The 26,736-nt window shown below is 38.0% G+C and overlaps 2 protein-coding genes across 4 annotated transcripts in view; one reads left to right on the forward strand and one right to left on the reverse strand.

Moving 5' to 3' along the window:
- LOC108732222 (protein suppressor 2 of zeste) overlaps window positions 1–5,910 on the reverse strand; it is a 30,984-nt gene extending 25,074 nt beyond the window's left edge. The window contains exon 1 of one of the 2 annotated variants that reach the window (XM_018462910.1): window positions 5,614–5,910. The gene's annotated coding sequence lies outside the window, so the exon portion shown is untranslated. Of the gene's footprint in view, window positions 1–145; window positions 1,000–5,613 lie in introns of those variants that run through there. The other variant, XM_018462917.2, reaches the window with a different exon arrangement.
- Window positions 1–26,736, forward strand: part of LOC108745263 (polycomb group protein Psc-like) — a 134,868-nt gene that overhangs the window by 35,807 nt on the left and 72,325 nt on the right. The gene's annotated exons all lie outside the window — the stretch shown is intronic.

Raw genomic sequence — 26,736 nt, forward strand, 5'->3', positions numbered from 1 at the left:
CAAGATATGACCTTTTTGGGTATCGCGATACCCATTGAGATTCGTACCTACAAATACGGTCGCGAGAGCGCTTTTTGGTGCAGATGGTGGATGTGATGTTTTGTCGTTGCTGATATTATTAATGCAGTTATAATAGTTGTCGTACCTGGTTGTTGTTATTAAGGTAATTATGCAGGGTCAGTGGAAGTGGGCGTTTGGAGGAGGGGCAACGTTCGCCCGCCGGTCGCTCTGGCATGACCACGCTCTGACTCTTGTTTGTGGCCGTTCTTCTTCTTGTTGTTGTTGTTGTTGACGTGGTTAATGTTGTTACGTCACCTCCGACTCTGTAATAAAAGCGGCCACCTACTACAGTGGATGGACAACCCGATGGCAAAAGTGACTAACTGATGACTGACTGAGTAACCACTGATTGATATAGATATCTAGTAACATAAAGATAAAGCGTGAGAGACTTAGAGAACAAGGAAAAGGCCCAAGGTGAAGAATTTTATTGAGGAGACTAACAAGGCGAACAACTGATAAAAATTTAGAGTAATTTATAGAGAAATGCCCATCAGATGATAAAGACCAAGGGCAAGGTGTTACATTTAAACCATGCTTAAACGCACTATGTAACTGCAGAATGACAAATCTATGTATCTAATACGATTGATTAATAACATACAACATCTTTGACGCTCTGAGACCATTCGAGATCTCTATTCTAAAAACCCAGTCGTAGTGCCAGGATATGATGGTAGTAGGTAACATATAGATATACAATGCCAGACGGTACGAGAGACTTAGAGACCAAAGGTGAAGAAGAAGAGGCCGAAGGTGAAGAATTTTATTAAGGAGGCCAACAAGGCGAACAACTGATGAAAATTTAGAGTAATTTATGGAGAAATGCTCATCAGATGACAAAGGCTAAAGGCAAGGTGTTATATTTAAATCATGTTTAAATGCGCTCTGCAACTGCTGAATGACAAAACTATGTATCTAATACGATTGATTGATAACATACAACANGCAATTATGTCCCATGTAACTCAAAAAGGACTGGGAATTGTAAAATCAGTGACATTTGTTCAAGATCGTCCACAATATGACCCAAACAGTATCTACCAATAAGTTCCCCAACTCACAAAACTCACTTCTCATTCTAAGTCATATTTTGTGCTACTCTCAAAACGTAGCCGATAGGTGAATTTAGGTATATTACCCTAATTAGATATATGTATGTCAGTACATGTCCAGACTTGTGTCTGTGATGGTCAAACAAAGTCAAATTTATCTTTTTTCTTACAAGCGGCCACACGCGTCGAAAAAAGTTACGATGATATGAAACCTTCTAAAAATAAAAATGATGGGATAATTATGATAATGATCAAGGTTTTTTGTCTGTACAAACACTTCAGCAAACAGACGTTTGGAAGGTCCCCTCTCACGGCCGCCAGATAAATAATTCAGGTCTCAACAAAAATTTAACACCACTTTGTTATGTTGTTTAACCTTTGACCACTGTCAAACACTAAGGAAAATCACCTACTTATATGCATAGATATTACCAATAAAACACGGCCTTGTTTTTAGTGTGTATTGAACTTTTTCCGAGTACCAAAGTGTAAAACTATTGAAATTAAAACGTGTTCACTCACCCTTTGCCACTTGAAGGTGTACGCAACATCCATTAGACTGAAATACTGGGGTAAAACTTCGCCATTGTAGATAATGTCAACCTGTAAAAATGGAAACAATAGACGTATCAGTACGCGGATAATCATTATTTTTACGGTAGGTAGGTACTTTCCTTCATTAGAAAAACAATCATGTTAAATCTTGTGAAACCGTATTAGACCCAGTATGCAAATCTCTAAGAAGAACTGATGTTGTTCTGATTAAGGTCTAAAGGCTGTCGTCGGTTGTAGTCAATTCCTAACGTCTCGCAATCACGAGTGGCGAGTTTCTTCAGAGGTCCAGATCTCCAATGCTGGATGTGGATGTTCGTGGAATGTTAGGAATCAACTACAACTGACGACAGCCTTTAAACGCGAATCTGGCATTAGTTTATCTCCTGACCATGAAAAACCTTTACCAAGATCTACACTCCCGATATAAAAATGTTCAGTCTCTCAGAGTCTCTGAAAGCGAGACTCGAGTCTCTCTGGTGTCGCTGAGAGAAACTGTCGAGAGACTGAACGAGATCCTCATTTCGTATCCAGTCTCTGAACGAGAGACTCGAATCTCTGAATTAACAATTTTATCGTTCGAGCCTCTCATACAGAGACTGCGAGAGATCCATAAAAACACCTAGGCAATAACTGGGAGACTGTAAAAAACTGAGAGAGACGCTGAAAGACTCTGAGAGACTGGAGAGAGACTGAAAATTGTTTAGGACTTTTAGTAAACCTAATCTTTGGAAAGTGCCTATTAATTAGATGGTACTAACCTTATGCTCTAAACTGAGTGCATATTTCATCCTCACGAATTTCTGGAGAATGGACATGGTTNACCAAGGAAAAGGCCGAAGGTGAAGAATTTTATTGATGAGATCAACAAGGCGAACATTGATGAATATTTAGAGTAATTTATGGAGAAATGCCCATCAAATGAAAAACATCAAAGAAAAAGTGTCACATTTAAATCACGTTTAAATGCACTCTGCAACTGCTGAATGACAAATCTATGTATCTAATACGATTGATTAATAACATACAACATCTTTGACGCTCTGAGACCATTCGAGATCTCTATTCTAAAAATCCATTCTTAGTACCAGGATACGGTGACTTCCCGAATACACAACCCTAACATCTACAGGGAAAGTAACAACGTACTTTATGTCTTAAGTAATAAGCAAACTGAAGATATCTTCTAAAGGCGAAACATTAAGCCTCCTGGACGAGAGACGTTAGGTGTTGTATTGTCAACTGATGTGAAGGCATGTTTAATGAATTTAGAAAGATAACGCTAGAACTATTAGATGATATCAAAAGGTAACATTAGATAAGAAGATAACAATAGACGATGTTAAACTGTACTGAAGTACATTCTCTGTTGCAATCTATTCAGTTACTAAATTTACCACACGAACTATTATAATGACTGAATTTATACTTACTGCTAAGGTGGTGGAATCTTCTTAAATATAACTGCAATAAATAATGGTAGACATTTAATAAGTATTACAAACAAATACATTCTACAGCAGTGGATAAATGAATCTTAAAAACAAGCTTAAGACTAACGTGTTTCATACAATTCCCTTCAAAGAAGAAATTTTCTAATATGGACTAGATGTATACTTACCTTCAGAACCCTAAGCTGTCTCTTACTCATTATCACTTATCACAGATACACATGTTCCTTTTGAAGAAGACAACAAGCGATTCATCCATAAGGATAAAGATAAGCCTTTGGATGATGTATCTACTCAAATCTGTTATCGATTTGGGTTGGTTGTGATTTTGCCGAATCATCCACTAACACGCTGAATACGTGTGCTGTCAATAGATACATGTTATGACAAACACGTAGGTGTCCATCGGCTCGCACGCACGCATTTGTGTACAGTGACGACCTTGTTTTACTTTGACATTATTCTATTTTATCGGGAAAGCCTTGGAACAGTGAAAATATAAAACAATTGGCCATTAATACTTGCTTCCGTTCATCACGGACGATATCATGCGATAAGGAACGACATTCATGAACAATACACGTTTAGGGAGTCACATTTAACTGTACATATACATGTGTCTAGAAATAATGCTACATAAATAAATAACGAAGAGAAGATTTACTAGCATAAGTACGGAATAAATGGAAGAAGATTAATTTGAGATTTAAAAATCCTTCTTCAACGTCATGCGTCCGAAAAGCGATTCTAAGATCATATTCTTCTTTGACTAAATGCATTCTTGCTGTAAGGCATCCAATGTTTAAACCACCTATACTAGAGATAAATGAGAAAAGGGTCATTTAGAAACCTACCATCACCCTCTCCTCTCTCTTCTGAATCATTTAGCCAAGAGAATGCTTGATTCCTCGGCTCAACTAAGTTGATACACCTATTATCAAAGGCAGGCAGAATGCAACTTCTCCAATCATTTGTTAGAAATTAAAGCATGCTCTTCAATCTTTACTACCCACTGTCATGTATGACATCCAAACAGGTTAATTGTAATGCAAGTGAAGATTATCCCAAGTGGATCATTGCATGTCATCTTCACTAACATGAGATTAAAGATTAACCATAACCACACGTTAAGGGAGTTGGAGGAAGTAGATTAATTAGAGGTACCAACTACAGGATAAGGAATGGATTATGTCGAGTGTAACTGATTGCATTTGAGATATTTCTAGCTCCATGTACTTGTATCATTTGAAGAGGAAATTCATCTCATAGTAAAAAGTGATGCCGACAAATATCAATTGATTACCTATTAGACAATTGGTAAAATGATGATTGACTAGGTTCCGACAAAAAAACTAGTGCCCACTGACTCACATTAGGATGATGTGGTAAATTGTTTATATGTCAGTATTTTTACTGTTTCGTTCTAAGGCAAAGAAAAGCCATGACCAATGTTATAACATTTAACACGTAGGTACCAAAAGTTGCTTCGAAATTCTGATGCATAGAAGCCTCGAGATAGCAAGGATACAGGGGTGAGTTCGTCCCCTGGCGATATTTTTTAACAGGCACCCCAGCCGGTAGACAGAGACGGGCTCGCATCCTGTCATGTCATCAAGAGAGAAGGCCGATTCCCTTCGGCGAACGTAAACAAGAAGGGAACGATAGGAAATAGGGACAGAACACTCGGCTCTCTCGATGCACGCTGTTCTTTTACAAAAGGAAATAAAAAGAGAAGGACGTAGTAATTTGAAAGAGACAACGCCTGCATTACAAATGAGTCCGAGAGGAAACACAATAAAGCCGGCCGCACCGGGTGGGGGGTGAGAGGGAAGGAAAGAGTTCAGGGCAGTAACGTGCACGACGAAGATGGAAAGTGGGGTCGGACTCTTCAGCACCACAAATGCCTGTCACAGAAGTATGCTTGCATAATGACAACCAAGTTTAAATACACATCAACGTTGGCTACGTTTTGTTTACAACCAGAAACGGCATGGCATGTTCAATTGGGTGATAAGAGATAAGATAAAAGCGCTTTAAGCGGTGGAGATATAGATTTAAGCGAATGACATAATTGCATTTGTCAACAGACTTCCTAAACAAACAATAAACGCGAAAGCCATTAGGATAGGAACAACTTTTAAAAACTTTCGTTTCGGTGTTAACGACGATGTAAACAAATGACAATGTTAATTAGCCTTTCGGCCCGAGCGTCATCGAATTATGTATTCAGATTCCAAGTCAATTTGGCCGGTCAAAAACACACACAGCAGGCCTTGAGAAGTATAAACAGCAAGACCAGCAGCAACGATTGTGGACGCAATGATGAGTAAAAATGATAAAACGTGTCTCGCGGCTGTCGATAACCCAAAATCCATTAGTTATACATTTCGGAATGGACGTTAATAGGCATGGATTTCGAAAGTCTACGGCTACTACTAAAAGTGCGCTATCAACCATGAACAATAAAAAGTGCAACGACACAAAAATCACGTTACCTCTGGATGCGCAGCGAACTCAGCAGCAGCACATTGCGTCAATGCCCATCCGACAACGCGGCGAGCTTCGGCCAACTGGCAACACTGTATCGCCTACATACACCGATAGTATATTGCATGTTATAAAACTGTGCACTTTGGGCACAAGTTTAGGGGCTTTCCTGTGCTCGGATCGCGACCAAATTTTCACAAGACATCATCGATTACATGCCCTGAAGGGTACCGTAATCACAACTCCATAAAATTAAGGTTTACAGAGTGAAAATCGAAATTTTCTTGTAACATACTACCTCACAAACAAATAAAGGCATACTAGCGGCTGCAGAGTTGTTCCATGGCAAGCTTCGACCCGCCTGATGTTGGCCACGCCTTTTGCCAATGATACCACGGCATTGGTATTGACGTCACTCGAACAGGTCCGAAATCCTCCGTATGCCGACGATTCTAAAAGCGTTCTTTCTGAATACATTCCATTTTGTTATGTGGCCACATGTGAGCATTTTTGTTATTTTTGGACTGGAGTTTTCAAACAATTTTAGGATCCACACTCAGCAAAGAGACTAGCTAGAAGCTCTTCTGCGATACTGAAGAGAACAAAGAGTGCATTCAACTTCCACATGGTTTATCCGATTAATTATCGCAATTACTTTTGGCTTCATCTTCTTAGCAAGTCTGTGTTCAATAAGATGTCCCAGTAATCAAGACATCATGCCATTCCTTAAGGAACTACGTGGCCTCAACTCGGCAGTTGTGATTTTTAAGCGTTAAGAGTTGAAAGAAGAACCTTCGACTTCATATAGGACTGACGACATAAAAATTGTAAATAATCCGTTCAAATAACTCCAATTCACAAATCAATCGCTCCTTCAGGCAATTGCAATCAAGCTGAATGTTCTGTAATTATCTTCCAGTGAAGTCGTTTTTCTCGACTGATAGCATGTTTTGGTAGAGATCAAGTTTGCTTAAAACAGTGGCCAAAACTGCAAACGTAGAAAGACAAACCGAGAATGGTTTGGAAATTGCGATAGATGATGACGCTCCTCAGTAGTGAAAAATGAAAATCAGAAAGAATGAATTCTAAAGAACGCATGCATGAAGGCGCTGTATCTAATTAGTGTCTATATATCTACAGATATTAATTAATTAAACCGAAAGTTTAATATAATGTTCTTTGTAAGTATATCTTTAATTTCATCGAAGGAATAACGAATTCCTTCCAATTCTTATCAGCCTGATGGGGATATCCAGTGTCACGAACAGAGGAGTCGGGCAGCACAAATCAATTTCTCCTTCGTCCTGTCAATTGCACCGGTTACATCGAGTTCGACTTTTGCTCTATTGGAAATGGCAAGTCTTCGATGAGTTATATACATCGAGTTTACGAGATACTGAAAATTTTTTGTTAGATATCCCAAACAGAAAGGATATTTAACACTCCTGATTCGGACATCCACGCAGAATATTGTTCAATTTTCTTCGAGAAATGTTTACATCATTTGTGTTTAAACCTTCTACAAAACATCTACCTATTAAAGATAATTCAAAGAAGGAATCCGAGAAGAGAGAAACAGTAAAGGATCAAGGAGAATAAAAATAAAACTGTTACATAAAAAATCTGTACAGAGTGTCTATCTTGATATCAAGCGTTTAACGTTTCGGAAAATGTCCTTAAGCAGGGGAGGTAGGAACGGCGAGTTGTGATAAGGAGAAGTAGAAGGGATAATGAAGTATCATAAAAATCACACACGATTTATGCAGTTAGAGACATATTAGAAGCAGAAGCAGGAGTAGAGGTAGATTACTGTTCAGAAATAGGTAAGGATGTGGAAAATCCTAGTTTTAAGGAGATGCAAAGATTTGCGCAGGATAAGAAAGAGTGGAGATGCGTATCCAACCAGTCTCAGGACTGGCGATCCTATATGGCAATGACACGATTCATGATTCCATTATAGTATATAACTGACAGGATTATCAGCAGTTTAAAAATCCAAAGATAAACCGCTAATAAGAAATACGTTTGCAAACACTTTTCAGAGTTGATAATCCATACAGATTAAACCAGATCCAAGGCAGTTTAGTGATTATACCTATCGAATATTTAATGTTATAGATACCTACACCTGCTATAAAAAAATATGCTGGGGTAAACATCAAACTCCTTATGTAACGCAGTGGTAGAACTCCATTTGCGTGCAAATATCGATCTTAATTTTGCATGCAAGTTCCGGAAGTAAAGGCGTTACTTGCGGCCGTTTGAATTAGAAAAACACGGAAACTTGTTCGCATATAAATCGGCATAGGGTGTGTTCACGAATGATATTCCCTAGCATTACATGCCTAATAAAGAGCAAGTCGTAGTTCGCTAATGAAATGCAAACCTAACGTTCCAGTTAACCTTTGATAGGCCGGTGATGCCAGTTGGAGTTATCGGTGCATTTAAAGCTATACTTATAAACATTCCGAAAGAATAAAAGTGGAACAAGTCGCAGTAGGTTTCTTGCGTATGACCACGTATATCAGTAGCGGCTCGTGATGAAATTAAAAGGATATTCTGCGAAGATTACTTATGTAATTCAATCCTGCAATTCCTCATGGAATCAAACTGGTCGTGAAGTCCGTCTAGTTAAAGCCATTATATTTTGATATAAATGATACGTTTTTCAATGAGAATAAGCATCGATTTGGGAATGAAAACACTTTATTAGCTGCGGTTAATGCAGCTCAATAATACGTCAAAAGCTGCAGCTTTGTACTATCGAATGGATCTAAATAAGGAGAGTACTACAGGAGAGCGCAAAGTTGCCTCGTGTGGTCCAATTCAATGTGTTTGATCAAAGGCTTAAAAATTCATTTTCACATAAGATAGGAGAGACGGTAAAAGGTTACTTTGCACAAACATGTTAACATCAGGAGTGGTATTACAGTTAAGCCAGAAAAATACAGCCGTCGCTGGCTGTAACATATGTACTATTAAAAGTACACATAGATATACACACACCACACACTGCCAACTACGTGTAAGTAACTATTTATGTATATAACTGGTGTGTTTGTGTGTTACGTGTATTGTACACACTTTAGTGCGTATCAAGAGCAGCGTTCTTATTTATACTTATGGTGAACTGTAAACTTTCATTCGTGCGCTATTTTAAGAGAAATTGCTGTAAATTGGACGTGTTAAAACATTTACAAACGGTTCGTATCTACCTATTTGTACAGGGTGACTGAAAACAGAATCAATCAACTGATACCCGCAAGATAATTTTTAGCTAATCTGCGCCACCAAAAACTTTGATGTTAAAATGTAAAAAACTAAAATTCCATCGCCCTTCCGATTTGGAAGATTTTACATTCAGTAGATACTAAAAGAAAAAACCTTTGGGTGTTTCATTCCCACCAGCCAGTAATGCTGGTGGGCGGGCAGTCCCACCAGACTATGCCGGAAGGTAGGGCGGAAGGCCCTCTTCAGCCTGCTTTCAGGAATCGTGCGAATGGGTGGGTGGTGGTTCGGTTGAGAAAGATGAGACTGACGATATGAAGGCAGAAGATAATGAAAGATTATCTGTGGAATATTGCTGCCCCAGTATTTTCCTAAGTGATCCAAGGAAACCTCAGAAAAACTTGGACCAAGGCAGATGGACCCGGAATCGAACCAGTGTCCTCCCGAATGCTAAGCAATGGTCTAAACCTCTAGGCCATGCCGCTCGGTTAGTAGATACTACCTAAAGACAGTTGCAAAAAGCCTGCCTGAATTGAACTTTTTGCTGGAATACTTCAATCGTAGAGAGAAGGCATATAAATATAACAGCCAAGTTACTATTCCTTATATCAAAGAACCTATAACCAATCGACTGAAAAGCATCAGACTATATAGGAATTGCTGGATGTAAATTAAATAGGACTATAAGAACGACTTAAGTCCTTTTTGGATTCACTTTGACTTGTCTACCCATGAAAGTTAATGAGATGAGGCACGTACTTGCCGTTGTTTTGTACCGAAGAATCATTTGAGACCAACAACCGATCATCTTCTGATAAGTGTTTGGAGATTGTATTCCCTGGTTATTAGGTAGTTGCAGATATGCAGTTATTCACTAGTACCTAAAAGTGCATAATTTCACAAATACTAACCATACGTTCCGAAAAACCAAAACTCAAGATTCTTTTATTTACTTAACGCCTTTTGAAATCAGTGTCAAAGAGGGAGGGGCAATAAAACCTTGTGAAGTTTAATAGTCAATAATCTCAATCGTTGAGATTCTAAATTCAACCCACTTAATTGGTGTGTTTTTGATTCTTAGTCGGTACTTCCCATTAAAGAATTATTTCCTTGAATCAAAAGCTAATAACTTCTACGCGACGGTTACTGATAAGAGAATACAAATTAATCAGTTCTGGGTATTGTAAAAACGTAATGTATGCTTCTAATAAAAGTTGCATCTAATAATAAGTAAGCATTTGCTTTGAGCTTCGTTATCGGTAGATTGTTTTCTTGAAACGTATCTGATTTCACAGGAATGCTGCATTACTTATTTAGACCGGAATCTATAAATACTCTTATTCTCATTAATGTAATATTAGGTTCGTGAATAGTGTTTATAAATATTATCGCTTGTTACTAATGTATCTACCAATTTTATATTAACTACAAATTAGTATGATTTGTGATCTTGCTGGCGTTTTAAGGGGTGATACTGCACTTCTTGTTATTAATCGCATTGCGTGTCGCTCTTTCCAACGGTTTTAGTATTTATAAACAATAGTTCGTTTCAACGGCTCCAACCGTCTCGTTGAAAATCCGTTAATAAAAGATTGTAGTTTCATTAGACGATTTTATTTAAACTTTTTTTGAATGAGACTTCTTGATTGGTCAGGGACTTGCGCTGATGCTGGTAGTATTTATATAGGTAATACCTACATAGGTACTCTTCTTCCCGTAGAGGTTCATGATTGATCTTCTTCAGTTAGGCTCTCAAGACACCAGTAGTGTGTACTTAACATTAGTTACAGACATTACCTAACATCTAAACGTGTGAAATGATGATATATGTATATGAAGGTATCGGTAGGAATTAAAGTAGGTCGTATTATAAAACGATTACAACACGCCATTATGTCATAGCGCCAACTTATTTAAAAACGAGACCGCAAACCAAACGTTGCAACTTGGAACATATTCGAAGCGTTACATATGTTTCTATTACGTCATTTATTTTACAGTCGGAAAATTTCGTATGAACTCAAGTGATGCTGTGATAAATAAATAATATATCAGGTCCGGCAGATCATATACGACTCGGGAAATTCATATGTATCAGCTGCCTCTCGCTCCTCAGATTGAAACGTTTCTGAACTTTTCTTTGATGCGAAAAATCAACATCAATTGTTTTTCAGTATTTTCTGAAATTTATATCTACGATTCTATCATGCAGGGATCAAGGTAATTAGACCAAATGTCAATTGTTAGGGTTGGAACATCAGCTCGTACTGCTTTCGCATTATACCGTTTCGGGTTTCCTCAGAAACTTGAACAAAACCCAAGTATGGTCCATGATTAATGCAAAAGATGGTAGCCACAATTCGCCGTACCTAAATTACCGTTCGGATACTGTGCCATGAAACATCAATGTGATGCTTTTTTCAATGGATCTTATATTGAAACTATCTTTTCAAATGGTTATTTTCAAGGTTGGTCGTAAATTTAGGGAATTTTTCGTGTGGGTACAATAGGTACCAACATTATCTGCTGGATCTGCCTACACTATGGGTACACATCAAAGAGATTCTGGAGAAATGGTGGAAAGTGGAAGAACGATTTTACCATGAGATTAAGTAGAAGTTTTAAGGAATCCATCTTTAAAGGATTTTAGAGAAAATCCATTGAAATTATTCTTATATCTTCCAGATAGTCTTGTTCCTACGAAATTTTTTGTATCTCTGTTTCAACCTTAAAGAGTATGGCCTACAAATTTTAGAATTAGGATTGGGCTTATAAGATTGTATTTACCAATGAAGATACCTGAAGAAGAAATAATTATGACTTCGGAGTATCAGTGAGCCCTGGATTTTGTCGTGGTTAGCAATGACGACCCTGCTTTCTCAGCATTTTGTAAAAATTTTCTAAATCACCAAAGTCTACTCTAACACGGGCGAGTCACCACTTTGTTTGTGTCCGTATCCCATATACTGGGCCTTCAGTATCTACTGAGTTAAAACGGAGAGATTTCCATTGGATTCCCCTATAACCGATTGAAAATTCTGCATAGGCACCTATTACTTTGGTACCTACACATAGCTACTTAGTACCTACCAGTGAGCGTAGGTACCTATACCAGTTCTCCCCGTGAGACATTCTTATTGATCAAAGTTAGCTAAGCCGTAATACCTCGGCGCGAGGATACCGGTTTTGCAAGTGGATGTATACACAGTTTCTTTTAAATTTCTTCACTACAAACCCGTTGTTTCGCGTTTGTCTTGTCCCACGTCCAAGTGCAATTGCCACTGCTGATATAAGCATTTCATTTTTTATCATTTACAAAAGCGGCGGCAGGAGCTGCATCATCAGGATCAATAATATTTTTTCATAAATAAACCATTGGATACTTCAGTAAGAACTGACACAAGTATGTTTTACAAGCGATGTGAACAAAAGTAAAGCAGCAATACTTAACTAAGGAGAAGAAAAAGACTTAGATATTGCACAATTTTTGTTGACGAAGTATTCTTTGTGCAAAATAAAAGTACATTGATCTGTGCTCCCTCTCTTACAATTTGTAAATTTCTTGCTTAATGGATTTGCGTCAGCCTCGGGAAACTTTCGTATCACAAGAGTCTGCATCAGTTAGGGGAAGACCGTCAAGTTTTACGCGCCATTTAGGGGGATCGTTTCTATAGCAACAAATGCAACCAAATAAGAAAGAAGTTGAATTTAGTTTTAGAAACAACATTGACTTTGGTAACCATGCAATCAGAACTTCATCGGACTTGAAGAAAAGAAATGTCGGTGGTGAAGAAGATGATGGCTATTTTGGTTGAAGAAAAAATTGAATGTCGAGTAAACTGAAGATTATCTATTTCTAAATTAGGCTAATGCACATTCGATAATCCATTACGAAGACAATGCGAATATGGAATATCCACAAGAGATGATTGAATGATATGTAGATATATGATTTATCAGGAACACTCCAGTGAGAGTGATCTTTATACAAGATACTTCAGATAATAGGTGCCCATATGAATTGCGAGTCATCAAATATCACCAAAATAAAGAAAATAGTAAAGAGCGGGAAAACCTTGTGCTAACATCATCTTCTAGCAAACTTCAAGAGAATTTCTAGTCAACTCCAACGCAATAAACCCTAAAATATTTGCAAGCGAGCATTTCTAAACAGAAACAGATGTTTAGAAGTGGTACGTAATATGTTTTACAAAAGAGAAATGGTCTTCTCTTTGGAACCATTACTTCTACAAGATTAGACGACTTTTAGCATTGCCAGAGAAAAAACCTATCTTCTCATTCGTATCTACACTGAAAGTATTCATTAAAACTGATCATCGGGGATAGTGTCCAAAGTTAAATCACACCTTCATCAAGTCTCCTACGCAGTAGACAACCCTCCCAACTCACTATGACTGTTGTCATCATTTCGCTTTTATCTTCACGTAACAACTTCATAAGTGCGTCAACACAACGAAAGCCAAGATACGATCATATACATACACGTATATGTAGGTAGGAATACGCGTGTGTATGCGTACCATATAAAATTCTGCCCTACGTTGACCGCTCATTATTATTAGGGGCCCCAATAAACCTACCATTCGATGGGGGGAGGCCATAAACAATTCGTAATGGACGCCTGTCTAACGTCACAGCAGGCGAGCAAAGCGAAGCAGGCATGCCACGTTGCCGCTATTATCGATCTTCGGAATCGCAGGCGGCCGTGCCTCGGGCGGCAGCGTCAAGCAACCAAGCGGGCTGTGTGTTCTGTGTGTCGTTTCTTTTTATGTACGTGTGTGTGTGTGTATGCACTCTACATTGCATTATTATCGCATTGCCGCTCCGCGGCCACCTCATCGTCATCTCTCACGCAAAGGACCGTTGCACGCAAACAACTAACAGAGGCCTCTGCTGACGACTCCCGATGAGAACTCATTCCAGTTCTTCGCGAATGCTGGGTTTTCATACCGACCAGCTTGATTTATTGTTCAGTCCATCTCAAAGAGCTTACACGTATGAACAAGAACATGAAGAGGTTAACAGAGCACTCTAGTTGAAAGTTATGGTACACTTCACTAAATGTCGTACTGATTTTCAGTTAATCAGATTGTTTGCATTTGTTCATATGATGAGAAGATGGCCTAAGAATAACCAGATTCTACTTAATGATGTTGACAGTAGGATGAATAATGAATTTTGGTCACTAAACCAGAGTAGAGAACCATAGATTGTATGAGGAAATGCAGTATTAGACATCTTTCTAGCGGAAGTGAAAATCGTATTGTTCACGGAAGAAAACAATACTAATTATGTTAATAACAGATCAGATCGGACAGTTTCATTTCATCCTGTAGACTTCCATGGCAAGGTAGACCATGAGGTAACAACGTCATCAGGATTCGCAATTGAATTGCTACAGAATATCTGTAGATGTTCTACCATCAGAAAGAGCTCACGATCAGTTTGCTGCAAATGCTGCAATCATATTCAACCGAAATGTTCGCTTTTAAAATCATGTGTTTGATAAGTCAATAGGAACAAGGAGATGAACTCATTGCACCCAGGAGGATATAAATATAGGAAGTTTTGTCAATTCTCTGTAAGGATAATATTACTTAATTCGAGTAATGGAAAAATCACATTTGAAAGGAGATATTGCATTCCTTATAGTTTACGAAATTCCTAATGAGTTGTGAGGCATAACAAATAAATGTAACATGCTTTTTATGGACCCTAGAAACAGTCGGTCGTATTGTGCGATGTCTGAAAGTACCCCCTGTTCGGTAGATTGAAACAATTTCCGTTGCTGATTGAAACTTCCAAGAAGTTGCCCTGCTTGGGCCCTCGTCCTATTTATTTGAAACAAGTTTGTGTAGGGACCGAACCAGAACTTTCACAATTTGCATGTAATTTTAAGACCATATGCCATACTGTGCAAAAATATGCGTTCAAGGTTCTTAGCCTGCACAGAGGTAGTTTTTCTTCTGATTCGACTTACTTGCCCTTCGTTTAAAGTGCATCTGTATGGACTTCATAATAATGAAACTTTTAGATTTTTAGCATCAGAATCTGTTTTGATTATTATTTGTTATTCTTAACCATCTGGATTGCGTAAAAATTTGGAATCCTAATGACGCAAATGCCTAATAACAAATAACTGACATCGTTTCTTCATGCTAGATACTTATCAATTATCGGAAAATTCGAAATGAATAAATCAAACCGAATAAAGGCTGTAGTAGTTTTTTCTTACTGTGTGATGCGTGATGGTGATTATTCTCAAACACTTTTCCACATCAGATATTCTTAGAAATCGATCGCTTGACATGGAAGATTGTTAAAATTGATTAACGTGAAAGGCCCCGATGGACCGAGTCTCTTGAAAATATGTGGTCGTCCAACAAGTGTCCAAGACGACCGCTTCAGCCGCACTTATTACACTAGTAATACAATAAATAATGGTTTGAGTTGCTCATGTTTATGTGGGTATTTATAATATACCTAAGGCATGTGTGCGTTACAAAAACGAACGCTTCTCGATTCGCTCGTCGCTTGATCCACGGTAGATGATAAAAAACAAATAAAATCGTTCGTGAAAGAATGCTGTCGACGTCTTCCTCTTCTAGATATATTATCTACACTTATTTTTCTAAAATATGCAACTAAACGTGTCTAATCTTTCAGTCGAAATTTAAAAAATTGGAAAATTGCAAATACGTGATTTGCAATACTAACTACTGATGTAAAATCGTGACTAGTAAAAGCAAACGCTTGAGTAATTCTACAAAATTCTCCAATGTGCTCCATATATTAATTTATATGTTTATGTTGAGGTCAACCCTAGTACCTAGACGTCGTACTTCATGTACAGGCCGCAAAGCGAATTAATATTTGAAGGAATAAATCACTACGAATGATATAATTGATATCATCCGTAAAGGATCGCACTGTAGTACTTTGTATTAGATGACGGCCGCTCTCAGTAGTTATGCTGATGAACGTTCAGTGTGACATAATTCTGAAAGGAAGCATCACTTTGGAGGAAATGATACCATGGGAGGTACCATTCATTATGTTATATATACGTATAACCCTATAATCTTCCATGATCATGCAATAATTTGTGAATGGAAGTATTTCTTTCATTATTAACGGAGACCCTAAAATCTTATAAAGCAGAAGGTTATGAGGTGAGCTTCTCTAAGGAAATTAATTATCTGAGAAACTTATGAGGTACCAACATAACTTTTATAGTTATACTGTAAATCGAGAATCATTGTAATGGCGAAAAGAATTAGAAAAATGTAATAGACGAGGAATTATCTTGAAGTGTCGTAGATGTGGAAGAATTTTTTTAACATTTTTTTGTTTGATATTATGAAAAAGAATTGAAAATGCCCATGTACAATATCTTCTGGGATGTTAAGGAAACAGTTTCTTGAGAAATGCCGATAAGAACAACAAGAAGAATAAATAAAAATTTTTGGGTACTTCTTCATGGTGAAGGGGTGGAGGGCGACCACGACAGAGGGTAGAGAGCAGAATGTCCTTTTCAGCATCCTCTTAGGGGTCGCAGGAATGGGTGGTTGGTTGTTGAGGTGAGGTACATGTACCTAAGTGATCCAAAGAACCGTAGAAAAACATGAACTTGGGCAGACGGACCCGGAATCGAATCGGTCTTCGTTTTTTTATGTTTTCGTGGAAGAAGGGAAATCTTCAAAAGACACTCACCCGTCCGTACGACTGGGTAGTGTTGGATTTCCGAGGAAGATGTCCTCGGACCTACCGACTAAAACCCCTCTACCTCAGGCCGTTCTAGGACCAATTAAGGTCCTCTTCAGGCGATCGGTGTTTTCTCGAATGCTAAGCAATGGTCTAAACCTCTAGGCTATGTCCCTCGGCAAAGAACGAATTTGATAAGAGAATCCATAGAGATCAGGAAATATATTGCAAATCGGGAAGTATGCTTAGAGTTGAAAGAAATGTTATCGGTTAGAAGCCATTTTGTAGGCAAAAAGGATATCTACCTTTTCTGTGCAAAAGAACGGAAGACTCTTGTTAACATTAACATGAATGCCCATCTGTAATATTGGGTTTGAAAAGATGGAAGAAGAGGAAACAACAGAAGTAAAGAAGATTACTCTGCTTGGAATAATCTCCAAATCCACAATTTGAATATTTGACGAATGGGGATTCCAGAACTCTTTTTTCCTCTGTAATGAACACGTTCCTTGCAAATTTATCGTTAAGGGACACCATGTTTAGTGCTACTTTTTGACAGGGTTCCTAGTCCTATGAATATTCGATTACGCCCCGTATGTCTTTATCGAAAATCATAAAGAATCCATCATTCTGGAGAGGATCAATTTAAAAATCCTTCGATATCCAAATGTTTCCATCTAGATATCGAAGATTTGAGGAAACCAATAATAATTTAACAATGGATTGATTGGTATGGACCTATTACTCAATTGACTTAATTTATTATTACATTTCAACATGCAAATCCTCTTGCTCGCTGTTTTGGCTATAAGAGTTGTTAGGGAAGCGCTCGTTACGTTCACGATTTAATTCACTGCATGCCAATGCGTCCTCTTTTAACATTTCTATTTCAGGTCTCTATTCCAAACATTCAAACGCAAATATTCGAGCGAGAGCAACATCAAGTCAGCCTTGTTTTCGTGGCCTTCTATGACCCGATAGCGCGCATGCGTGGATGCTTATCGTATCGATCGTCGGTTGTATCCGCAGCCGACCTGACGAGCGTTCGAAATAGGGTGCTGGCTTCTGCTGTTAAGGAATTCGGTTTTAAACGCGTTTTTTTCCACTTTTGCAACGAGATCAAAGAAAACCAGGAGGTCACTGATTACGGGCGATGTACTCGCAACGATGTTGCGCATTCCCTCAGGAGTTCCGGCTTAATTGAAGTTAATTGTAACGGTTTTTGACGAAATGAAAGATTCGTATCGACGCCCATCGATGCCAGTCACGATTGCATTGGCCGATTGTAGTTGCCCCTTATACATATGCATTATCACTAATACCGTGTTTATAAATTCTGAGTACGTCATTTTCTATACGTTTTGAGACACGGCTGTTAGGTCAAAGAAATAACCTACACACACGTACATATATATATATTCACGCACACCTATACAAACATAATAGGTAGCTGCGGAAATCAGTCGGTTTATATACTCGTATTGTAAATACTACATACTTGGTACATAAGCAAATCCTTATATACTCATCATATGCTTAAACGCTTGCTCCTACCGGGTGTTCAAACTGAGCAGTTGAAGAGGGGGTTTTTTTTTTATGTTTTCGTGGAAGAGTGGAAATCTTCAAAAGACACCCAGCCGTGCGTACGACAGGGTAGTGTCGGATTCCCGTGGACCTACCGACTAAAACCGCTCTACCTAAGGCCGTTCTAGGACCATCTAGGGTCTTCTTCAGCCGAAGAAGGGGAATACCCGTATACCCAAATTGGATTATTGTGGTAGGGATCTGTAACAGACCCTGTATAGTTTATGAGTTTAATGCCTGAGGAAAAGGGAAAGCAGTTTGAGATCTTGAAAACTTACAAATCATCAGATCTCATGCTTCCTGCAAATGTTACAGCAACATTAATAAATCCACACCCTCACTAATTAGCCAGTGAGAAAAAGGGACACTGAAATCATTCGCTGAGTCCACATCTTCTTTATATGGTACCGTAACTTGCCCAGATTCAGTAGTCAGTGGACTACGCCATCATGAAGCGGGAAATCCCCCATACCCTCGGAGGTTAAAGTAGAGGAGAGCGAACGCTCTTGTGTCCCAAAACTTTGGAACAAAATAGGATATTGGATAACTTAACATCAAGGCATGTTTATGGAAGATCAAAAGGGAATTTTTCGCTATTGATTAACTGAAAACGCACTCAGTAGATATCTAAATTTCGCAATTCTCATGGGCAAACCGCCGATGGTCGGTACTTATTCTTATTACTATTGTTATGGTGTGTGCTAATAGCGAAACCCAGCTCTACCACAGCAGTTCTTCAACGGTGTTCCTGTGTCATAAGTCCATCAAACGCATTCTGCCTAACAGAATAATAAGAAATTTTACGCCTATTGTTATCGAGCGATAATGGCTAGAGCGTTTCTTGTAAGTACTTATTATAATTATTAAAAGTACTTCACCGACGCCTGACACCGTATTTGTGATGTAAGACAAAGCTCAAGCAGTTTTATTTGTCTATTCTTTTCCTTGGTGCCCAGCTTGGTCTCATATTATTCCAGTCAGCCTGTGACAAGAAGGACAAAGGATTTATGACGGGCGGCCACGTATTTATTTAATTCAGGATATTGTAGGTACATGCCAGGCTACTTACAATTAGTATAGTACGCTACGTAGCCATCATGAGTTAACCAGGTCTAATAACATGTTTGGTACCGATATACTCATTTTGAACTTTAGACAATAGTTAATATTAGATGTAGGTATATAAATAAGGTGTTTACAGAATTTTTGCATACAACCACTTAGATTGTGGAGCTAGAACATTAGTTCGATTAACCTTTCCTTTATGGAACGGTGAATAGTACTCAGTGGATGCAAAACATTGTTTATTAGAATAATATCTGCTTATTGGATATGGTACATGAAGATAGGCATTTGTTTGAGTGCAATTTCGGTAACAGGAAGCAGCATGTGTGATTGGAATGGTTATTCAGATTCCTGAAGACATTAGGGCTGTGCAAAGAACATATGGTTCTGCAAGGAGGGAGGAGTCTGGTAAAAAGGGGGGGTTGATACTTAAGTAGCGTGGTTTTTTATATCTTTAAAAAATTGGCATGTTTGTATATGCTCCATTATTGAATGGGTCGATGAAGAGGACGTAGGAGCAATATCTATGCATACACAACAGTCGGACTGAAGGGGAACGTATGGCCTGGAAGCCGCATGAGTTTCTTGGGTCGCCTTCATGGAAGATAGGCTTCGTACTAGTCAAGAATTTAATGAAAGAGATCATGACAGTTTGATAATTAATAGAACTACAGAAGGTTAGAAATGAAGAGATATTTGAAAGAATAGGAGAACGGAGGACTCTATGGAAGTTAATAGGAAATAGGCGAGATAGGTTGGTAGGACACCTTATCAGGCATAAACGTCTAGTCGCAAACAGTTAAGTATGTGGGATGTTCTAGTTTTAGGGAAATGCGAAGATTAGCTTAGGATAGGAAAGAGTGGAGGTGCGTGTCCAACTAGGACAAGAGACCTTACGATAATGATCCCTGACTTGCTATAACTGCTACCGTCTTATTTATTCCATCGAATAACATTTACTTGTCACATTTTAATAAAGCTTACGTTCGACCTGCCACCTGTAACTGCTTATGTCATCATTTTCGTCGTTATTTGTTTGTAGTAATAAATATATTTCGTCGTGTACATAAATGCTTACAAGTGTACATAAATAAATGTTATGTAAGCATATGCATTAAAGTAAGAGTAAGATATTATGCGTAATAACCTCGAGTAGCAGAGAAATCCGTTTCGCCGGCGCTGATGCCACGCCGCTTGATTTATTAGCGGACGCAAAGCTGCAATTAACCGATTAAATGCGAGGCGTGTCGAAGTGAGCAAATTAACAGCGCTTGATGCGGAGCAAGAAGTAGAAAAAGAAACATGTAAAAAGAAAAAGGCGCGCACCGTACCTGTACCCCTCTGTACATACCGTAGGCATGATTTTACAGGTGTCACTATTACAGTAATGTGATATAAAAGATAGTTATAGCAAAAGGACATAGTACCGGCGCGTAAAAGTTGATTATATTATTGATTGATATTGATCTTGATCAACACGCCACACAGTCGGTCACGATAAATAAACGACCAAAGAGAAGAAATAAACTTTTGAAAAGCAAGTCGATATAATAAATTTTAGGAGATTCGATAGTCTTCGAGATATCCTTGGGATTCAAATGAAATATTTGAACAATTCATCTCCCTAACGGTGAAAATTTGACGCGCTAATTACAATACTAGATTTTGAATGTCTTTTTTTATTTTCTGATTGTATTTGCCAAAATTTTAGAAGGTAGGGAATATCTACTAAACCCGTTGGGATTCCTTGGGTAAAGGATCCAAATGGAATTCGATTCCGTCTGTAATAGGCCTCGATATATACTTAATGGCGATTTTCTTGTTGTTAACGATACATTTTATGATTCATGCGAATTTATCTTTAGTAATCACTTAACATTTCTGCTGCGTCTTCTGTTTTAAAGATAGTTTTGGCAAAAAACAGACCCTGTTATAAATAACTGAAGGGATAGACATTTTTATAGCAAGAACTGGGTTGACTAATACCTAATATCACCACATACAGATGCAATCATAATAACTATTTATTAGTTTCTCATGAAATAGGTACGTTTTACTTATAAAAAAGAAAACAACGCATGTGGAGAAGAAAGTAGAAAGCAACTAAAGTGTTATTGGATCTACTTCGCATATCATTTAACGATAATGCCTAATCGTCACAATGTTAAAAGGCGCATACAAGTAGCATATTTCACTTATTAAACTAATAACAATAAGTTTAAATCGCATTCTTTTCCATTATTCAGCTTTTCCTACATGTGTATATGTATAACTCTCTTTCGTCCCCCTTGTTCGGCAAAAGACCAATCCAGTGGCGGCGCATGCTACTGTCTGAAAAGGAATTCAAAAAAGATAATACAATCAGTCAGATTAAAAGCAAATCGCTAATTTTCATGTATTTCGAACACCCTTGAAGACATATTGATAAGGATTAAGGAGTCCTAAGTTCGTCTCTGTACAGTTTCCTTTGAGCATCATGTTTCACCTCCATAGTTAGTGCTAGGTCGAAGGGAAGGGAAGACCCCCTTTCATCTCCTTTTGTGAATCATGAAAGAAGGAAGAGAAAGACGAGACGGATGAAGTGAAGACAGAAAAACTTTAACTTTTGGATGTTTCATTCCCACCAGTCAGTAAAGCTGGTGGACGGGCAGTCCTTCTGGACTACGCCGGAAGGTAGGACGGAAGACCTTCTTCAGCCTCCTTTGAGGAATCGTGGGAATGGATGGGTGGTGGTTCGGGTCAGAAAGATGAGACGGACAAAATGAAGACGGAAGAGAATGAAAGATTATCTGTGGAATATTACTGCCCCAATAGAATGGCTAGGTGGTGGTTCGGGTGAGAAAGATGAGACGGACGAAATGAAGACGGAAGAGAATGAAGGATTATCTGTGGAATATTACTGCCCCAGCATTTGCCTGAGTGATCCAAGGAAACCACAGAAAAACTTGGAACAAAGCAGAAGGATCCGGAATCGAACCGGCGTCCTCACGAATGCTGAGCAAAGGTCTAAGCCTCTTGGCCATGCCGCTTGGTGTAGACAAAATATAAGTGAAACATTATACATCTGTGAAATAGAAGAAGTCACCGAGACTGGCGACTCGGGATCGAGTTAGTGTTCTTCCAATGCTATACTGTGACCTAGAGTCTATGTGCAAACTTCTAGACCACGCTGGTATAAGTACATTTTACATCAATTTGTAGAGGCTATTCATGTAACGAGGTAAATAAATAAATACCACACGGGTTGCAAAGGGCCTGTGATTCCAACAGATTTCTCATTGAGTTGAGCCATGTTTTAGATGTCAGGAAGCTCAACTAGAAAGGACGTTGCGTACAGCTAATGATAATCAAGGCACCTAACAAAATTCCTTCATTATTCCTAGGTATGTGAGGCTGAAAATTATTCTCATATGAACTAATGAAGCTTGAAGTTAGGGGCTCATTTTCTAAAAATAGGAATTTATCTAACGCCACCCCTGGATTTTGTCGTTCGACGCACGGAATCATAATTAGAAACCTTCCCCCACTTCATAACACACGCTGTTACATGCTGCAACCCCTATTTGGTGGCACTCCCCCACATCCATCCGGTGTCATCGATCCGTTGGGATAGCATGACGATTTTTTTATCTAATAATCGTACCGCCACCTAGAGTGAAAAATCGAGATTCACATGTTTAAAGGAAAGAGGGCAAAAGTATCACTGAAACGTCGAATAGTAATTTTTTTTAGACACAAAAGTATACATATGTACATGGTTTCAATTTCTATCAATTAATCAGAACTATCAGAGCATATTGACTATTTTACAGCAATAGTAGTAACAACAACATTGTTGGAACATGGTAATTGGTAATAAAAAGACGTTGAAAATCGATTATTTCTCGTTTAGATTTTTGCCCGCCACGACTGTGCTCGAGGTGCTTTCGTGCCGCTGCCCGACCGAGACAAGTAATAAAACGAGACGGCACGAGACTGACGTGAAGTTAGTCGATACGCATCCACGACTTCGTTGACGAGAAGATAATGTTCTAAACGTAAAGTTAAGTTTACACATTTCCGGTACCCTTATGTACAGCAGTAACAAGTTAAGCATTCGGTAACATTTTTGGGATATACTTCGAGCTTCGCTTATTCATCCAAATAGAATATTCATAAAAAGGAAGAAAGGGCCTTCCAGTAAAGATATTACGTACTTAATGACGGTCAAAATGGCCCTCCAGGTACACGACTTAAATATTCTAATATTAAAATGTTCTTAACCGATCAACAAGCTCAACTGGGATCCAATTATTTTTATTTTTGCAATGATACACCTAAAAGGTTAGAAGTTATGGTTGGTAAGACAAATAATGTCGACATCGATATCGATGATGTTATTCTGTATTTCCGATTTCTACTGAAGGTTTAGTTTTAACCCAGCCTGGCCCAGTTTAATAGTTAATTTCAGGAAGAAATATGTTCAGAAAGGACAGAGGATTATTGTGATATAGCGATGATGTAGTAATATTGGAAGTGATTCCAATATAGGAGGTGTAAAGACAACTTTAGATCTCACGTTTTTTTGTTCTATATATAGAACCCCAGTCCCTGTGAGAGCGTATAATTATTTATGTATGTATGCGGTTAAGTTACAAGAAGAAATTGTATACATACATATACGTTTATGTAAAAGGATTTGTACTAGATACATAAGCGCCTTTTGTATACATACAGATATATAGAAGCTGCACGTATCCATGTACCTATATGGAAACCATAAAATATATGGTACCCACTATTGCTGCTGCCGGTTGTCTCGGATGGGCACTCGGACGGGTAAACATAGCCAACTTAACTCTTCTCCAAGCCAAGAAAAATATTTTCATGAGACGAAGCCGATGATATTGAACAGTCGTCGATGTTTGAAGATTTTTCGAATTCTCCTTCGAAGAGCCATAGGTACTATGGCTACTTGTTGGAGCCGTTTAAATCTAAAGCGTCTTTTGTTTTGATGGTGGTTTGTTTATTATTATTATTATTGGTTAAATTCTCCGGAGTCGACAAAGAGGTTCCAATTAAGTCGACAAAGAAGTTTACATTATATAAGTGACGTTCCTGGTTCTGAACTTAAATAGTGTAAAAGTCCTTAGAAGAAAATTCTGCGGAGGCGACAAAGAGGTTCCAGTTAATTGACGTTCCTGATTATAAACTTAATAATATAAAAATCTTTAGTTACAACGATATCCTCCGGAGTCGACAAAGAGCTTCCAATTAATTAACGTTCCTTATTATGAATTTATATACCTGGTATAAAAATCCTTAGGAGGAAATTCTCCGGAGTTGACAAAGAGGTTCCAATTAAGTCGACAAAGAAGTTTATATTTCATAAGTGACGTTCCTGGTTCTGAACTTAAATAGTGTAAAAGTCCTTAGAAGAAAGTTCTGCGGAGGCGACAAAGAGGTTCCAATTAAGTGACGTTCCTGATTGTGAACTTTATAGACCTATACTTATAGTGTAAAAATCCTTGGTTAGAACAAAATTCTCCGGAGTCGACAAAGAGGTTGACATTACATAAGTGACGTTCCTGGTTCTGAACATATTGTAAAAGTTCTTAGAAGAAAATTTTGCGGAGGCGACAAAGAGGTTCCAATTAATTGACGTTCCTGATTATAAACTTAATAATATAAAAATCTTTAGTTAGAACGAAATTCTCCGGAGTCGACAAAGAGGTTCCAATTAATTGAAGTTCCTGATTACGAATTTATATAGTATAAAAATTCTTAGGAGGAAATTCTCCGGAGTCGACAAAGAGGTTCCAATTAATTGACGTTCCTGATTATGAATTTATATACTATAAAAATCCTTAGAAGAAAATTCTGTGGAGGCGACAAAGAGGTTCTAGTTAATTGACGTTCCTGATTATGAACTTATATAGTATGAAAATCCTTAGGAGGAAATTCTCCGGAGTCGACAAAGAGGTTCCAATTACCTAATTGACGTTCCTGATTATGAATTTATATACTATAAAAATCCTTAGAAGAAAATTCTGTGGAGGCGACAAAGAGGTTCTTGTTAATTGACGTTCCTGATTATGAACTTATATAGTATGAAAATCCTTAGGAGGAAATTCTCCGGAGTCGACAAAGAGGTTCCAATTACCTAATTGACGTTCCTGATTATGAATTTATATACTATAAAAATCCTTAGAAGAAAATTCTGTGGAGGCGACAAAGAGGTTCTTGTTAATTGACGTTCCTGATTATGAACTTATATAGTATGAAAATCCTTAGGAGGAAATTCTCCGGAGTCGACAAAGAGGTTCCAATTACCTAATTGACGTTCCTGATTATGAATTTATATACTATAAAAATCCTTAGAAGAAAATTCTGTGGAGGCGACAAAGAGGTTCTTGTTAATTGACGTTCCTGATTATGAACTTATATAGTATGAAAATCCTTAGGAGGAAATTCTCCGGAGTCGACAAAGAGGTTCCAATTAATTGACGTTCCTGATTATGAATTTATATACTATAAAAATCCTTAGAAGAAAATTCTGTGGAGGCGACAAAGAGGTTCTAGTTAATTGACGTTCCTGATTATGAACTTACATAGTATGAAAATCCTTAGGAGGTAAGTCTCCGGAGTCGACAAAGAGGTTCCAATTAATTGACGTTCCTGATTATGATATTATATAGTATAAATATCCTTAGTTAGAAGGAGATTCTCCGGAGTGGACAAAGAGGTTTACATTACATAAGTGATGTTCCTGGATGTGAATATAAATAGTGTAAAAATCCTTCTGCGGAGGCGACAACTAGGTTCCAGTTAATTGACATTTCTGATTATGAACTTACATAGTATAAAAATTTTTAGTTAGGAGGAAATTCTCCGGAGTCGACAAAGAGGTTCCAATTAAGAGCCAAGATTGTTTAACCAATACAGTAGTCGAATATTTGTTCGGAAAGACCCGAAAGGTTTAAGGTTACAAAAAGTGTACCTAACTGCACTAAAATGTGCACAGTCCCGTAAAAGGGCACGAGCGCGATAACAGACGAGGTTCTTGTTATTGAATTTAACCTAATCCAACATTATTCGGACATGCTTTTATTTGACTGCTTCAGTTCATATGATTACGGAGTTACACTAGGAAAAGACAACACGAACGAAGGAAGGTTTACAGGAACGTGGATCTTGCACGTATTCGCCGTTGCTTATATATACAATAGAATCTAATATATCATTGCCCTCGCCCCTCGTCATCGAATCATTGTATCCACCCTTATCTTTAGATGAGTTGTAAATGACATGTGGCAGCAGTTTCATAAGTTACTCCCTTTCCGTGCAGAAACACGAGATCTGATGTTTTAAGTAATGTTCGACATAAAAGTCTAATCTATTTATCTACTAATTAGTCAGTTGTCTAGTTCCAGTGGCGTTTCTTGGCTATATTGTACTATCTAACTAAACAAGACGCAATAATTATGGCATTATTACCATCGCCTAATTGCAGTAGTTTACTAAAAATATAAAACACTTAAGAAATCAGT

Source organism: Agrilus planipennis, unplaced genomic scaffold, assembly GCF_000699045.2.
Source record: "Agrilus planipennis isolate EAB-ADULT unplaced genomic scaffold, Apla_2.0 scaffold6, whole genome shotgun sequence".
NCBI lineage: Eukaryota > Metazoa > Arthropoda > Insecta > Coleoptera > Buprestidae > Agrilus > Agrilus planipennis.